General features: G+C 37.9%; 1 long non-coding RNA gene across 1 annotated transcript; it reads left to right on the top strand.

Moving 5' to 3' along the window:
* Nucleotides 1–423: 423 nt before the first annotated feature.
* LOC118238656 lies at nucleotides 424–14,895 on the top strand. Its single transcript, XR_004769505.1, has 3 exons — nucleotides 424–539; nucleotides 13,313–13,439; nucleotides 14,840–14,895. It is a non-coding gene; the product is annotated as an uncharacterized LOC118238656 (long non-coding RNA).
* The last annotated feature ends 2,226 nt before the right edge of the window (nucleotides 14,896–17,121 follow it).

The following is a 17,121-nucleotide window of genomic DNA, read 5'->3' as shown; positions in this document are numbered from 1 at the left end:
GTGACATTGTTTTTCTATAATCTCTTAGTAACTTATGATGGATAAGGTCTATATTTATCCCACATAACATTTTAATAATTGTTTATCAATGTCACAGCCCTGTTCTTGGATAAAGGAAATGTTTGCTAAGTCAGTAACTCTGAGATAAGTGTTGTGGCATGTGCTTATGATCTTTATGACTCAATGTGAAAGGCAACATACACCCTCAGTTGGATCAGTTTAAGAATCATCTTATTGAGAAAGAGATGCAAAGCCCTACAGTCTTTTTATCCACTGAAAAGTCCCCAGAGACATGAAACAAAAGCATGAAAAAGTGACTATTTGGCAGTAATATTGCTTTAATAAAAACTGTATAATGTTCTGCTGGGAAAAAAGTTTTTGTTTCCATTCCAGAGGAAATGAGCTGTCGCTTAGCAGTAAGAACACAGGACATGATTAAGCTATGTTTTCCAGCCAGAAGATGTTATGAATTCTGAACACAAATTTTCTTACTTCTCAGTAACTCCAGAGCTGGGTTGTAAGAAGGGATCATCTACATAGTAAGTGAAATTGCTGAGTTAACTAGCATCCATCTCTCCATGTGGCTACATAATCTTTATTATATATGGGGTAATCTCATAGTCTTAAGGCCAAGTTGTGTTTGATATCATTAAGATCACTAAGCATTATTGCATATCATTTCAGCAATTCCTGTTAATTTAGGAATAGCAGTAATTATGTGAGATCAGTGTTATATAGACTGTTCCTCTGTTCTCTTTGGTGTATAGCAATTGCTACATTTTCAGAGCTATGAAGAGGCTAGGGTGTCATGCTTAAAGGTGCTAAAGTTTACTTGTGTAGAAATAGTTATGATTTAAATAAATCTAATGAATTTTATTCTTGAGAAACCAAATATATATTGGAAACACAAAATTTTAAACATATGCAGAAGGAATGGGAGGAGAAGAGAGAGCAGAAATGCTGTTGGAATGTCAAATAAATGAATAAATTAAATTTAAAGCCTCATCACTCTATGGGGCCTCTGATAGTAGATCAGTATTTATCCCTGACATAGGAAAGGACTTTAGGATCCCTTTTCACGTAAAGGAATAATCTCTCAGCCTGGACACATGGGGAGGACCTAGGCCCTCCCCAGGATGATATGACAGACTTTGTGGATCCCCCATGGAGGGCCTTACCCTTCCTGGGGAACATAGTGGGGATGGGGTGTGGGACTGGTGAGGGTTGGGGGAGGAAGGGAGGGAGAAGAAGAGGGGATTGACATGTGTAGCAGGCTTGTTTCTAATTTGAACTAATAAAAATAATTTCTGGGGAAAAATAAAAATAAATAAAAAAATTGTAGTGACAAAAAAATTAGTGTGTTTTCAAAGAACTATAGCCAACTAGGGAATGATAAAAGGGAGAAATAGTCTTTTCCACAGAATAGTATACAAATTGAGTATCAAATACCAAATGATTGTCTCTGAAAACATACATACAAATAACATACAGATGAGCAAATTGCATTCACATATTTAGGAATGTGTATGTGTGTGTGTGTGTGTGTGTGTGTGTGTAATAACAACTAAAGAAAAAAGTAGTCATGAATCTGAGAGAGAACAAGGCATGATCTATGGGAGGTTTTGGAAAGAGGAAAAGGAAGGGAGAATGATAAAATTATATTAATCTTAACATATTGAAGTAATTAAAAATAGTGTGTTTAATCACATTCATGCTTACAATAGCACAAGTAAAATATATGTTACTATTTGGAAAACGTGTCTAATAATAAATTTGGGAAACAATATATTTTTTGACCAGCAAATAAGAGAGATGTGATGAGAATATGGAAGGTTATGGCAGGAGTAATAGTGTAACATATACTTGCTATGATCCAAATCATTTTGGCTTATGTCCTTTATTTCTTTAAAGACTAATCATTCTGAATGAAATAAAATGCCATACTTGAGCTTAATGTGAATGGAAATTTTGTCCTATGCTTTTGGAATCTTCCCTTGTGTCTGTCTCTACTTCTAAGTGTACATGTTGACTTATTGACTTGAACCTGTGAATGTTTTTACTATTTAATTTAACTCAGAAAAAAATGAAAGTAAGGATTTGGCATCTTCTGCAAGGAAATTATTCCTTTAAATATATCAACTTATTTATTCTACTATATGTGGCAGAATATTGATTATTCTCACTGAGGCATTGCTTGTACTGCAAAATGAAAATTATTTCCTTTAAAATATCCTAAAATTAGACACTGATTGGCGGATGACAGTGCAGACAAAGCCTTTAGATCAATTGAAAAAATCAAAATGTAAGATTCACAGCTAGATATCACACTGACTGGAATTATATAATATGAGTAATGAAGTCCCCAAACCCCAGGGGACCTGAAACATAAACAAAAGAGGTCTTGATAGAAAAAAAATGGTTTCTGACAAGATCTGAGAGAAATGAACATTTGACAGTGCAGCCTGGATATTACTGCCTGTCACTCACTTGATGTCCTCAGAATTGATCAGTAGAAATAAGAAATGGGGATAAATAGGGTGGAAAATACAAGAGATTTGTTTATGAGACATTCATTAGATACAATGGCAGAGACCATACATACTCTTGGTCTACCTAAATGGGCAGATATATGGTCTTGGGATTGGAACCACAAAGGATAATGACCAGATATGTTTTGAATGTCCCCTCTTCCAAAATTCAGGTGCTGTCAATTAGAGTGCTTAGAGAAGGTGTTAGAGGTAATTGAGTGAATGAATTATGTGTCTCTCATTGTAAAAGAGACTTCTTACACTCTTAAAGAGTTTGTGCCCTTGCATTTCTGTTTTCTGTCCCATGAAGATGCAAGAAGAGCCCTCATCAGATGTCAAATACTGATTTCTTGATTTGGGACATTTGGCTTCCAGAACTGTGGAAAACTAATTTCTGTTCTTCATAAAAACAGAGTGTCTGGTATTCTGTTACAACAAAACAAAATGAAGACATCAACCCACAACAACTTGTGCCTGATTGGGAAATGAATAATGGGTGATATTTAGTGTATCCATTTATGGTTGTTCATTATGGTTTGTCCCTTAATACTAAAAATAATAGAAGGTCTTTACTTTCAAAGATGGTGGTGGACGATAATGAACTGAGTGTGTTACTTAGGTCAAACACTGTAACCAAAGGCAACGTAGAGGAGCCCAGAGTTTATTACATCCTATGCGTTACAGTTCATGCTAGAGAAAATTCATCAGGTGAGGAATCCAAGCCAGGAACTTGAAGCAGAAACCATGGAGGAATTCTGCTTGCCAGCAGTCTCTGGCTCAGGTTTAGCTAGCTCTTTTTGCAGATCCAGGGCCACTTGCCACTGGAATGGTGTTGCCTACCTTGGGCTGAGTCTTCTTTATCAATTAGTAATTTGGAAATCACTAATACATATGCTGCAGATCAACTTGATCTAGGCTTTCCTCAATTGAGGCTTATCCTCACAGAAGACTCTAGGCTATATAAAGTCAACAATAGAAGTCAACCAGGGCAATCCTCTTCTGTTTCTATTATTTGAACACAACCTGTAAAGAAAAAAATATTTTTCTCACAATTTTCAAGGTTCTAGTCCATAATGACCAGACCCATGGATTCTAGGCTTCTGCTGGCACAAGGTGGTAGCCCAGTTACAAATATCCCAGGAGAGCCAAGTTGAAAACTCTTCTACTCCATGGGATTTATTTTCCTATGTCACTGTTAGGTTAGAAGTATAAAAAGGCCTTTTGATGCTTATGTTATGACAACATAGTGCAGATTTGAATATCTTGCATGTTTTGGCTAAAACAGCTGACACTAGACATCCAGTAACTATGAGTTAACAAAAAATGGCTGACATCAGCTGTCTAGGGAGCCAAAGTTCACAGTACTAATGCATTTTATACTATTTTTGACAGAGGGGTACTTTTGTGTAACTGTATATAAATATGTCCTTGAATATGTCCCTTAGCCAGCCAAACTGCCTGTGTGGATCTATTTGTAGGCCTGTGTGCCAGCCTATGTATGTGCCTATGTCTGCTTGTATGTGCTGACACATGGCCCCGTGCCTGCTGGCAGCTGCTTGCTTAGCAGCCTTCTCAGGGAGTGAATAAAATATGTCTTTTCTTATGTGGGGTCCTCAAAATCTCCTCCCTATCCCACCTTTCATATACCCCCCCCCTTTTGTAGCATCAGGGAGTGGGCCTCATAATCACATTTGAAGACATTCCTAGGGAGAAACCCAACATGAGTCTGGGCTTAAGCTGTGTGCTTTCTGTTTTGAATAATGTATAACTCCACATTGTTGGCCACATATTACACATTATTGTGTCTGTTGCAGTGGCTTATGAAGAGAAGGTTTATCCAATGCTAGTCATTACTGCTGCTGTGAGTTTCTTAGAGTTATATTCACTGTGTTCCTTTGCCTTTTTAATTCTACTGTCTTTTGCATTCTTTGATCCTGTCCTAAAGACTATAATATCTGTCCTTAGACTAACATTAAGTAAAGTTGGGGTATGACTATAGTTTTCTAGCAACTTTTATACCTGCGAGTTTTAGAGTTTATTTTCATATAAATATGGCATATTTTTACTGATATATATATATAATATATATATATATATATATTATTTGCATGGCCAAATAAACATTTTTACTAACTTTGGCATTTTATGTATAATATTTTAATTATTTATTTTACTTATTTTCTGCTCATTCTTTTTTTCTTTTTTTGGTTTTTTTGAGACAGGTTTTCTCTGTGTAGCTTTGGATCCTATCCTGGCACTTGCTCTGGAGACCAGGCTGGCCTCAGATTCACAGAGATCCGCCTGCCTCTGCCTCCTGAGTGTTGGGATTAAAGGCGTGCGCCACCAATGCCTGGCTTTCTGCTCATTCTTAAGTTGCTATCATGCACCTAATTCTACACATGCATTTAATCCTACGAACTTTCTATTATTCTATAAACAAAGAATGACCTGTATTTATCCAAATGCATATAATTCCCAGTACTTATAATTTCTTCAAACCTGAACTTCAATTTAAAATTATTTTCAATCTACTGAGCAGTTCTTGTATTTTCTTTACTTTCTTTAAGTTTCTGACTGACCTACTTTTGGATACTTTCACTGGATACAGCATTTTAGGTTGCCTGATTTTTTTTTTTCTGTGCTGTGGCTTACAAAATATTGCTGTCTTTAATTTTCAACAATTTTACTTTTTATCCCACTACAGGGAGTTACCACTTCACGCACCTCTCTGAATTATTTCTGCCCAACTTTTAAGAATTCTTACTCAGCACCTCTGAAATAATGTAGGTCTTAATCTTTTTCCTTCTGTCTCTTTTAGTCATGATTCCATGTGACACATATGTCAAATGTTTTCATTATATGTATATATATTTCACACAACCATATAAACATTTTCACTAAGTTGGGTATTCTCTAACATTTTTCCCTGTTAACTATTTTTTCTTTCCAGCTGTGCCTAATCAATTATCATAAATTTATGCATCAATTTTAAACTTCTGATCAATAAATTTTTATGAGCTTTTCTGTTTTATCTGACTTTCTAGATTCCAGTTCTTTGATAAATTATTTCAACTTAATATGTGATTTCCTAGGCACATTTATCACAGTCATCTCAAAGACCATGAACATCTGGATTACCCACATCCATTTGTTTTTGTTTTCTATTTCTTCTCTTTATAGTGTGCCTTCATATGGTTGGTAACTTTTACTTGACTGTCGGATATGTACGTTTAAAAAAGACATTAGATGCTTCAGCACTTCCTGAGTGGTTTTAATGAGTTTTAACAATTGAGCATTTTACAATACAGAAGTCCACAATACAAACTTAATGCAAATTAATGGATAGTTACTTTGTATGGATAATTTTAAAATCCTTAGTTGAATGTATTTGCACCAGCACAATTCTTGCTTTCCAATTTGCATCATCAGTATATAAAATAGAAGATACATCAGGAAGACTGCTCATATGATAATGTCTTCCATCACATACTGCATTCCACATTAATATATTATTATTTGTATTTCAACTTTATTTCTCCCCTGATGACACAAGTACATTCCCTTTATTAAAAATAACATTCTATTATAACATTTATCATTAACTTTACTAACCAATTGTAATCATATGAATTATGGATCAGAACGTATTATTAACTTATACTTCATAGGCTTATCGCGTTTACAGTCTACACTGTAAACTTCCTTTGCTTGTTTCTTTTCTTCAAAATCTATTTTGTGTCCCAGGCCATCATATTTAGATATAAAAACTGTTAGCAATGTCTTTTTCATAGTCCTCAAAAATCTTACAACATTGTAAGTTTGTGCTCTCTTCTGTCTACTGAATTCAATGAATCAGAAAATTAGACTTTAAAATTAGACTTTCTCCTTCTTGCTAATGTCAGTTATGCTTGTCAAAGAGAACATGTATTTAAAACCACATTTCCCAGGAAAAAGATAGAACATGCTCATTGACAAACACATCCGGTTAACTAACATGAATGCCTGAGAAAATCTTGCAGGAAGCAGGCTAAGGTGGTGATAAGTTTGTTATACTGCTAAGGGATGTTAAAAGGAACAAAAAAGATGTTTGATAAGTCCTTACTTTAATACAAACACTGAACATCTAACCCTCAAATAATGCTTGCTAAAGATACTTTGCAGGGGGGCCTGACATCAAAAGGGACATCTGAAAGCACAGACCAGTGGAGTGTGCTCAAGGTGAGCAATGTGTCTCAAGAGCAGGGGCTGATGGAATCATTATGATTCAGAAGGTTCCAGGAGACCCTTCCCCTCCTCTAATCCCCCGCCTTCCCCTGCTCTTGACTAGTGTAAATCCAGGGTCAAAATCCTAATAATGAATCTGCAGAGAAATAAGCCGCCAGAAGTGATTTTCTCCCCACTGCAATGAATTTCAATTATCTAACTGCCAGTATAGAAGGATGATTTTCCAACTAACATTTCACTGAGAATGCCAGGGGACGACTCTGGAGAGAGGAGGATGTGGAGTCTTCTTGATCCTTTATCACTAAAAACATACACTGGCAAAGAAAACTGAAAGTAGTTCAACAGCTGTAATCCCCAAGGAGAAGACTGGGGGCCCAGCTGTCAACTCAAATACCACCTGGGAGCACAGAATAAATGAAAGGATGCTGGTCTCCTGTGAAAGCCAGTGTCCCTGGTATTCAAAAGTTGCATCCAACACACTGTCCTTGAAGGATGACACAAAGGCTGGCATTGAAAAAAGCCACCTTATATGACAACAGATAAAAGGCATGCATGAGACCCTGGAGTGTCAGAGAAAAATTAAAATACTGGAATTTTCGAAATTATTAACTGTGAAGTCATGGCTTCTTCAGTGAGCAGTGTTATTTTCCTCTCTTTCTTGGTGAAGGAAAGTATTTAAGCTCAAACATGGAAATGTCTCTCTCAGCATAGCTTTATACTCAAATCATGAAATAAGTCAGAGAGACCCAGGTTCAAGTCTCTACTCTGCCACTTTGAATTCCAATTAACTGGATAAATGTGCTTAACCACTTCTGAATCTCTCTCTCTCTCTCTCTCTCTCTCTCTCTCTCTCTCCTCTCGATCTCTCTCTCTCATCCTGCTCTCTCTTGTTGTGTGTGTGTGCTGTGTGTGTGTGTGTGAGAGAGAGAGAGAGAAGAGAGAGAGGAGAGAGGAGAGAGAGAGAGAGAGAGAGAGAAAGGGAGGGAGGGAGGGAGTTCCTATGGAAATATTCTGTGTGTCAGCAACATTCAGAACTCAATCCAATCTTTGGAAGTAAGTCTATAGACATTTTAAAGATGCATGATTGAGATTATTAAATATGAGTTAGTCCACACTAAGGAGCTATCTTGCAGGTCCTGGGCTGGATATTTCACACCCATTTCAGTGGATGTGAAACCATGTCAGCAGATTCTAAGTGACTTGTTCCAAATGAACTCCCATAGAGAAACTACATAGATGCCTTATTTTTCTTACATTAATTTCTTTATTTGTGTACATGTGAGGCATGCTTGTGCCACATTGTATTTGTTGCGGTTGGGAGAGCTTATGGGAGTTGATTTTCTTTTGCCATGTGGGTCTTGGGGTGCACACTGAGTTTGTCAAGCTTGGCCACAATCATCCTTATTCATTAAGCCATCCAACCTGTCCTAAATACATCTTTTAAGAGGTTTCCTTGCTAAAGAATAGTTATCACTTCCACAAATATTTGTTGATGGCTACTATATTCAGGACAATTTGTTGAGTACTGATCACCCAATACATTCCAAGGTTGTAAAGAGCTGAATATATAATAAGCAGTGAATAAACATACCCTGTAGTACACACACATGCACACACGCATGCACACACACACACACACACACACACACACACACACACACAGAGAGAGAGAGAGAGAGAGAGAGAGAGAGAGAGAGAGAGAGAGAGACCTTTACAATGAGGGAGAGATTACTTTTGCTAAATTATTCTCAGGTGTAATAACTTTAAGATTTATTAACAATATTAGAAGAAAAGACACAAAAAATATGTTGAATTGTGAGAAAGTTGCTGACTCAATCTTGAAGTGTCCTTTTAAAGCTCTTGGGATAAAAATTCAGTACAAAGACCAATTAATCAAGTTGCTTTTCACTACCAGATACTGTGACTCTCAGTTGACAAGAATTCCTCACCTGTACTTGGTATTTAAAAAATAAAACACAGGGTCCAGTCAAGTCAGCTACCAGGCAGTATTTTGTTCTTATAATGTATATACTTTAAAAATTATCTTAAGGCATTTGCAGAAAGGAAACAAAAATGAAATACCCCATACACTGCATCTTTCTACAGGGTTCCTTGGGAAGGAAGATGGCAGGATTTCTCCCTGGGCTAAGTCAGCTGGTGTTTGCAGACAAGGGTGGAACTGAAAAATGTGCTTTATAGCCATTACCTTCTTCCTTCTGCTCCTTTTTGGAAGTTCTTGATAAATGAACACTGGGAAAGAGCAGAACAAATAGAGAGTGTTGTTGGTCACAGAATAATCCACTCCAAGCCTTCAGATGCCAAGCTCCATAAAGTAAGCCCATTGTCACATCCAGCAGAAAACTAGGATGAGAATAGCAGGGCCTGATAACAGGCCTCTGACACATCTCCTGAGTCCCTTCTCATTAAGATACATATATTTTTTTTATTTTTTGAGACAGGGTTACTCTGTGTAGCTTTGTAGACAAGGCTCGCCTCAAACTCACAGAGATGTGCCAGCCTCTGCCTCCCAAGTGCTGGGACTAAAGGGGTGCAAAACCACCACCTGGCAAAGTAAGATATTTTAAAATTGCATTTATATGCTAGAAAATGTAAGCATTTTGAGTAATTACAGACATAGGTCATAGCTATGGTTACATTTTCAAGCTAAGTTTCTGTGTTATAGCTTCAAAGAAGCTGTTGGGAACAACTATGCTGTTCTAAATGGTTGTGTCACCAGTGAGAGTTCAAAAATAACCTGGGTCCTCTTTGACATCATATTTGTCACACATTTTCTTTAGCTCACATCTGCCAGGAGGTCTACCTGAGGGCTTCACTGAAGTCAAGTCAGTACCGGTACCTTGCTCCCAACCCTCAGAAACATATGCTTACTAAAAACCTTTCTTCTTTACAGAGTTGTCCAGTTTCACTATTGCATTACACCTTTGGAATGGAGATTAATATGGCAATACCAGGTGTTGAAAGACAATGAGGAAGTATCTTGATAATTCTGACAGAAAAATTAATTCTTGAATTTGGGATGAAGACCAATTATTGAACAGATGTAGTTTTACAATAAGCCTCAAACTGATAAGAATTCTAATGTCCTTTCTTCTGATAATGGAGCGGTAAACAAAGCAGGGAATTCAGAACTACCCAGACAACCAACCAAATAAAGTCAGTCCCTGAATAATAACTGAGCTGCAGTTCAGGGCACCAGAACTACTCCCTGGGCCTGTAGGAAGACCTCCCAAATCACCCATGTTTTGTTTGTTTGTTTTCTTTTCTTTTATATTCTTTGTGTCTCTTAAGACACACACACACACACACACACACACACACACTAAAATAAAACAAAAACAAAAGATGGAGTCTCTTTTGAGTTGGCCAACTACCCTTGAGCATGCAGACTGCCCTAGGGCGTTGCTGACAAACCCTGTGCCACTCCATTGATGAAAACTGATTTTCCTCTCCACTGCTCCATTTCATACTACCTGATCATCACTGCATCGATAAACCAGCTCAGGGGCCTCACACACTCTTCCCTTTCCTAACATCCACCATTTGTTTTTATATAGTGCCCGCTATATATCGTTTTAACGTATAAAGATGAATATGCTTCTTGTTTTCCCAAGACAAAGTGGTTCCCCCATCTAACACAAAGAGAAAATCTATCTCATGGCCTCTAAATATCTAAATGACATGGCTCTCAGTTGGCATACTATCCATTTTCATATTTATTATTCTTCTTTCTCCATTTGCTTCCAATATCAATGTCTTTTCAGGATTTATCAACCTTTTTGAGCACATCTGTGCTCATAATCTTTGGCCTTGACATTTATGTATTAGAGATACCAATATGTCAACATTCTTATAATGGTCTATTTCACCAGCCCATATCACCCTCTATAATAAAGAATTCTCATTACCCTTTATAGCCTTGTATAACTTTGCTTCATAGCATATGCTTTAGTCACTGTTCTGTTGTTGTGAAGAGACACCATGACCATGACAATTCTTACAGGTGAAAACATTTAATTAGGCCTTGCTTACATTGTCAGAGGTTTAGTCCATTATCATATCATAATGGAGAACATGTCAGCATGATGGCAGGCTTGGTGCTAAGAGAGAGACTGGATCTGGCATGGGATTTTGAAACATCAAAGCTCACTGAAACATTTCCTTCCAAAAGACCAGGCCTTCTAATCCTATCAAATAGTTCTACTTGCTGGTGACTATGCAAATATATGAAACTGTGGAGGCCATCTTATTCAAGCCACCACAGCACATGACACTATTTTTTTTTTATTTTCTATATAATTGTCATGCGCTTATCAGGATGTTTGATCTATTAGGTCACACATAATCGTGTTTGTCCCAAATGTCATCTTTAAGACCCACATATGAATGTCTTTAAGAAAAATGTAAGACTGAAAATATGTAAAATACTGGCAAGGGATTCTTTCTGAAACAGAGTCTAAGGATATGCAACCCCAGTAACATCTTTGCTCCTCCAACAAACAGCAACCACACCATGCGATGGAATGTGACTTGTTTTTTAGTTTCCAGAGTCAAAATATATTTAGAGAGTTCACACAGAAATGTGCATGTCTTTTCTTCATGATGTGAAAGTCAGTGTCGTTTCTAAGGGGAAGGGGTTGGGTAGAGCTGGAAGAGCAGGAGACACAACATTTTCCTCATATAAATATGCAGCTAGAAAATACCATTTGTTGGTGGTGCAGCAAGAAATAGTAATAAATTTGACTTTTTTAGAGTACAGGAATTGACAAAAAAGGCCCTAAACTGAAAATAGTGATGCAGTTATGCTTGAAGGTGTCAGGGCAGGGAAAGCAGAGAGAGTTTTGTAATTTACCTCTATGTTGGCAAGGGTGTTAGTTAACATAGATATTTGGGTTTGATGCTGTGTATACTGATTCAGAATGAGAAACACAGTATTTTTGTGAGGTTGAGGATGATTTTGTGTTTACGTTCTCTTGTGTCTTAAATGAATGTGTAGCTAGAAGGATTTTATGAAAAAATTTGTGATTTTCCGCCTATTCATAGAAATGACAAAAAGTTGAGATTGTAAAAGGACAGAACTGGGGAGTGTTGTGTTCTGAGGATGCTGTTCTTTCTAGATCTTGTGGTGACAACAGTGTTATGTCTTAGGGATCAGAGCACTTATTTTAAGGTGGGCTGTCTGCAGGCTGTACTTTGAAAACAATTTTCATAGTTTCTGACTATGTCACTGTTGTGCCAACCTATATGACATTGCACATCAGCCGTGTGTGATCGAGCACTCCACCTGTCACCCACGTTTATTTCTCTATTCTCCAATATTCATGTCATTAAGATGAAAGATTACTCCCACTGCTAAATCTTTGCTCTGCTGGCCTCCGCCTAGAAATATTCCTTTTTCTTTTCTCATTGATCAACTTGTATTCATTCTTCCATGTTCTGTCCCACGTTTTGCCTTCATTGTGAATTTTCTCAAAGGGGCATGAATAAGCCGGTGCTCTCGTTAATCCTGTCATTCTCTGCAGCCTTTACTCTCACAGTTCAGTTCCTAATGGTTTTCTAATTAGTTCAGACTCCCTCGTGTAATCTCCCTAAAAGAAGCAAATAGCTCTGAGTATGCTTTGCTTGTTCTTTTTGGGGTCCTTCCACAGTCCCTGACACAGAGATGACTGTACAGTAAGTGGTCAAAACATTATTGATTGAACAAGGCAGTTACGCTTCAAGGTCACATCTAGGTCAAGATGTGTTCAAAAAGAAAACCCATTCAGGGAGTAAAATAGAAACATAAATACTATTGGGTTCTTTTGAAAGGGACACTAGAAAACAAACCAGAACAACAATGGAAACATCTAGGGGATCAGAAACCTGGGAACTAGTGAAAAAATGCATTATCAGGGGAATGATTTTTCAATGCCATCTGATTTCAGACAGAATCTGGGATGCACAATGTAGAATTGACTGTCTACACTGGTGGGCTTCACAGTGACATCTGTAAAGCCCTGGCATTTGGCAAAACATGAGGAAAGAGATATAGATAACAGTCTACTTTCCTATTATGTTTGAAAAGTCAAGGAAGAGAGTAAGAAAGGCCTCTGGGAACTGGGGAAATGACCATATCTATTAGTACTGGATGCTCCAACAACAATCAGAGGAGGAATGATTAATTGCAGAGAAAATGACCAACACCTCTGAGATATCTAACACAACTTGTCTAGATGACCCTCAGCAACTCTGCACCAGTCTCTTGCTCTGAAACTAAGAGGAGCTGGAGCTGGATACAGGGCAGCATGCTATGATTTCTGCTTTACCTCATGTTTAGGTTCCATCTTGTTAATTACTGATAGTTTTAGTGAAATCCTTGGCAGAATAAGCTGTTCTACTTTTGAATCCATGTGTGTGCTGTCTATTAGAGTCTGTCTCTTAGCTTCTGATATGATACACATTCAAATGAATTCTATTTCTTTGCATTGAGTAGGTAGCATCTTCATCTAACTTTCTTATGTGCCTGACCTTGTATAGAAATTCTGTTTTATTTCTGCATTTAGTAGATTTCATGCTTGAATCATTTCAAGGACATGGATTTTGTCATGAAGTTTGGTGCATTATTAATTGAAGCAGTTTCTTTGTGCTTTTTGAAAGACAAGAGGGCATGAGAAGTCTACCTTGCTACTGGTAAGTAATAAGAAAGGCTATGATGGGGAGTGAGAAAGAAGGTCATACTCCTGTACTAGTAGGAGTGGAAATGCAGACAGCCTGAGGCAGTGCACAGCTGAGTGAATGGGCACTCAGAATAGCTCTAGAGGCACAGTGAGTTCAGGAGCACTGAGCTTCAAAGGGCAAGAGTATGGATCTCTGTTTGATACAAGAAGACACTGTAGTAACTTTCTCAGTACTTAGTCAAGCATGCCTATTCACATGAACTTGCGTTGGCATGTGTTTACAGCTAGGTCATTCTTACCGATTATTCCTTTCAGCCTCGAATTAAAAGTTAATGAAGTATCATTCTGTAAGTAATGAGATCTCAATTTCAGTCATATGAGGTGAATGCAGCATAAACTACTGACTGTTTCTCACCCCTCTGCTAGAAAGGACATGTCTGCTCCAAGCCTGAATGAGATATCTCTGTTTTAAGAATACTAACAGATTTTCCATTATGTTGACCATTCATTGAATACAAATAGCATTTAAAACTTTAAGAATTAATCGAATTGACTTTAGCAGTGGAATATATTACATTTTCAAGTGAAGTATATATGTGTCCTATTATGTACAAACCTAACACCAAAAGTCCATGTCCATAGCAAACCAGAATAAGCATTCTCTTTTTTATTTTCTATCAGGATTTCCCAAGAAGCCAATAAAGAAGAGGCTTTCCTACAGGACAGCTGGGAGATTGTCTTATATATAAGGTTAAAGAAAGACCATATTGACCTCTCTTATAGGAAGTGACAGAATAATGCCAAGTCCACATGAATTCAAGTTAAAATTTGACAACAGTAGCACAGCAACTCAGATAAATCCAGGAATAGCTAGGGAACATTGCCAGGGAGGAAAATTAAAGACCTGGAGAGTAAAGAAGAGGTGGGTAGGAGTTAGGTGGGGCCTAGCAAGTCTAACTGGGTGGGTATAAACATGAAAATTTTAGATTAAATGTCCCAATTGTAACATCTTAACAGAGTCTATGTTTCAGTTAGATAGTTATAATAGTTATAACTTTATATGCAGTTATAACTTTCAGTTATAAGAAGCTGTGACTGTTTGGATCTAGATTTAAAAAAAAAACACTTATTTTATTTTTAGTTTAACCAGCTTAGGCCTGTAATGTTTTAGAAAATAGGAAGAACATAGTCAGTTCTTTTCTTCTTAGTGTATAGAAGTATTATCCAATTAATAGGCTCTGTGAAGACCTGACTCATGAGGTTTCAGAGTGTGATACATCTTCCTCTGGGGAGTGGGATAGAGATCACACCTGTAACATATTGTTCAATGATTTTTCTTCATTATGATTGTGAAATTAAGCTACAGTGAAGCTGAATTAAAGATAAGGAATTATTTGTTTGGTATCTTCACAGACCTTGAAAGGAAAATAATCAACTTTACATAGAAAAACAAAAGACCCGGGATAGCCAAAACAACCTTGTACAATAAAGGAACTTAAGGAGGCATCACCATCCCTGACTTCAAGCTCTAATATAGAGCTATAATCCTGAAAACAGCTTGGTATTGGCAAAAAAAGACAGGTAGACCAATGGAATCAAATTGAAGACCCTGATATTAACCCATACACACCTATGAACACCTGATGTTTGACAAAGAAGCTGAAATTATACACTGGAAAAAAGAAAGAATTAGCTGGGTGTTGCTGGCGCAAGCCTTTAATCCCAGCACTTGGGAGGCAGAGGCAGGCAGATCTCTGTGAGTTTGAGGCCAGCCTAGTCTCCAGAGCAAGTGCCAGGACAGGCTCCAAAGCTACACAGAGAAACCCTGTCTCAGAAAAACCAAAAAAAGAAAGAAAGGAAGGAAGGAAGAAAGAAAGAAAGAAGGAAAGAAAGCATCTTCAACAAATGGTGCTGGCACAACTAGATGTGGCCATGTAGATGATTGCAGATAGAACCATATCTATCACCATATGCAAAACTTAATTCCCAATGGATCAAAGACCTCAACATAAACCCAGCCACACTGAACCTCTTACAAGAGAAGGTGGGAGGTACCCTTGAACTAATTGGCACAGGAGACTGCTTCCTGAACATAATGCCAGTAGCACAGACACTGAGATTGACAATTAATAAATGGTACCTCTTGAAATGGAGAAGCTTCTGGAAGGCAAAAACACAGTCATCAAGACAAAATGGCAGCCCACAGATTGGGAAAATATCTTCACCAACCCCATATCAGAGAGAGGGCTGATTTCCAAAATATACAAAAAACTCAAGAAGCTAGTCATGAAAACACCAAATAATTCAATTAAAAAGTGGGGTACAGAACTAAACAGAGCATTCTTAATAGAGGAATCTAAAATGGCTGATAGACACTTAAGAAACTGATCAACATCCTTAGGCATCAGGGAAACACAAATCATAACAACTCTGAGATATCATTTTACACCTATCAGAATGGCTAAAATCAAAAACACCAATGACAGTTTATGCTGGAGAGGATATGGAGAAAGGAAAACACTTCTCCAATGCTAGTGAGAGTGCAACCTTCTACAGCCACCTTGGAAATCAGTATGGTGGTTTCTCTGGAAAATGGGAACCAGTCTATCCCAAGAACTAGCAATTCCACTCTTAGGTATATACCCAAAGGATGCACTTTCATACAACAAGGACATCTGTTCAACCATGTCATAGCAGCATTATTTCTAATATCCAGAACCTGGAAGCAACCTAGATGCCCCTTTACCAAAGGATGGATACAGAAGATGTGTTTCATTTACACAATGGAATACTACTCAGCAGAAAAAAAATAGAATCTTGAAATTTGCAGGCAAATGGATGGAACTAGGAGAAACCACCCTAAGTGAGGTAACTCAGTCACAGAAAGACAAACATGGTATGTACTCACTCATATATGGATTCTAGACATAGTCAAAAGATTACTAGCCTACAGTCCACACCTCCAAAGAAGCTAGGAAACAAGAAGGACCATAAAAGAGATATTCAGGGTTCCCCAGTGAAGCAGAAAGGGACAATAGCCCCTGAACAAATTTGGAGCATGGGGGCAGGGAGAAAAGAAGTAGGAAAAAGAGGAGGGTAGAAGAGGAGGGGGAGAGGAGAACATGAGGGACAAGAAAGATTGAGTGGGGAGAGAGTAGAGGAGAGCAAGAGAAGAGACAAATCAATAGAGGGAGCCACTATGTGCTGAAAGAGAAATGTGACACTAGGGAATTGTACAGAGATCCATAAGGATGATCCCAACTAGGAACATAAGCAATAATGAAGAGGATACCTTAAATTCCCTTCCCCTATAATGAGAATGTGGCTACCTTAAATGCCATCCTAGAGCCTTCAACCAGTAGCTGATGGAAGCAGAAGCAGAGATCCACAGCTAAACACTGAGCCTAACTCCTGGAATCTAGTTTCAGAGAGGCAGGAGGGACAAACAAAGGGGTCAAGACCAAGGTGGGAAAACTCCCAGAAATAGCTGACCTGAGAAAGTGGGAACTCATGGACCCCAGTCTGACAGCTGGGGAACCAACATAGGACCAAACCAGGCCCCCTGAATGTGGGTGTCAGCTAGGAGCAGTGGGAAGTCTGTGTGGCCTCTGGCAGTGGAACCTGGATGTATTCCTAGTGCATGAATGGACTTTGGGAATCCATTTCCCATGGAGGGATACTCTTTTAGCCTAAAT

Source organism: Cricetulus griseus, chromosome 4 (genome assembly GCF_003668045.3).
Source record: "Cricetulus griseus strain 17A/GY chromosome 4, alternate assembly CriGri-PICRH-1.0, whole genome shotgun sequence".
Classification (NCBI taxonomy): Eukaryota; Metazoa; Chordata; class Mammalia; order Rodentia; family Cricetidae; genus Cricetulus; species Cricetulus griseus.
This window is presented reverse-complemented; position numbering and strand designations above follow the sequence as displayed.